Source organism: Amphimedon queenslandica, unplaced genomic scaffold (genome assembly GCF_000090795.2).
Source record: "Amphimedon queenslandica unplaced genomic scaffold, v1.1 AMPQUscaffold_7181_Cont20865, whole genome shotgun sequence".
Taxonomy (NCBI): Eukaryota; Metazoa; Porifera; class Demospongiae; order Haplosclerida; family Niphatidae; genus Amphimedon; species Amphimedon queenslandica.
Genome location: NW_003552532.1, coordinates 1 through 1502, shown reverse-complemented (window position 1 = coordinate 1502; position 1502 = coordinate 1). Strand labels below are relative to the sequence as shown.

General features: G+C 31.2%; 1 long non-coding RNA gene across 1 annotated transcript; it reads left to right on the top strand.

The window, feature by feature from the left end:
• The first annotated feature begins 710 nt into the window (after positions 1-710).
• Positions 711-1098, top strand: LOC109591808 (uncharacterized). Its single transcript, XR_002190010.1, has 2 exons — positions 711-774; positions 832-1098. It is a non-coding gene; the product is annotated as an uncharacterized LOC109591808 (long non-coding RNA).
• Positions 1099-1502: the final 404 nt, after the last annotated feature.

Sequence of the window (1502 nt, the reverse complement as noted above, 5' to 3'; positions counted from 1 at the left end):
TGTATGGAGTATCATCGTCTATGTGACTCTTGTATGAACTCTGATGAATTAAAAGGCTGTCCTATTCACAAATTTTCAAAGAGAAGAACAAGTTCCAGAAAATTTTAATTGTTTTGATAAATTATTTCATTACATGATATATAGATTTATATAAAAATCAATAACTACATAGTAGATTCTATAACCACTTGAGCTAAATATGACTCAGAAAGAAGTTCTGATTGTATTAAATTACTGATAGCACTACAGTCAAAATTGTGCCATAAATGGATGACGACACATGATTCACAAAGTTCAAAGCTTAGGTTATGTGCATACAGTGATGAGAAATTCAAATCTATCAATAGCATGGCACAATGTATTTGCATACACTCCATCATAACTTAAACTAAATGCATGTATATGCATCTAATTTTAAACACTTCAACTCAATATAATCATGAAACATTACTTTTGATAATGAACTTGAGAACTACTATATTAAAATAATTTTAGACAGTATTAGATCTACTATGGCAAGTCTGATACTATAAATATTGTACAATCTCACATTGATGCATGTATAACAGGGCATCTCAAAATAGTGGGAAGGACGGTTAGCCTTATAGTATGGAAGTTCAAAACTGGGATTGGCTATGGTCAGCTAGTGACATACACTATGAATTTAATCTACCCGTAATTATATAGCGATAATGCGTAGTTTTTGCTATAAAAAGCAGAGTCCAATTCCCAGCAAACTATAGCGGCTTGTTTACAGTGACATTAATATATCAAGTAAGATGCTATGATTATCTATGATTGTAATTACAGTTGTATATACTTCAACAACAGATATGGATTGTAATCACACAAGTGAAACAAGGCACAAATTGGAGTACAAGGATAAACCTGTCAAAAGAATTTGTACAAATTGCATTAAAAAATATGCACGTACAGGACAACTTCAAAAAGAAAAAGGAAGTATGACAAATAAATCAAAGAGAGATGTGGAGAGAGTTCTCGATGAATAGCAATAACTTTAAAATGTACAGACATTAATTTGCTAATATAGGCTATGTAGTTTTAATGTTGAGTTAAACACTTGATAAAATTACACTATTTATCATAGGGTGATGTGTGGCAACAATACCATGGCGTTACAAAGTATACAATGCATTGATAAGTATAACTATTAGAGCAAAACAAGCTTTTGCTATAAAATCTATTCATGCACTAGAGCCTTAAAGGACTGCACATATAATGTACATGGCCCTATCTATAAGCACTACTAGTCTAGTGAAGTATCTCCATTTTATAGTTTATAGATCTAGTATGTCATGTATAAAATTCAAAAAGCATTTTGAACATACAACAAAGAAGTAAACACTTTGCATCTTGCTAAGCACTTATAGTTGTGTTTGTCTTGATTTACACCTCATGCAATATTTGCATGGAGTTGCAATTGTAAATTATAAAACTATTTACATAGTTGAAGCCAGTGCCTTGGGTATGTTTGGTATGCT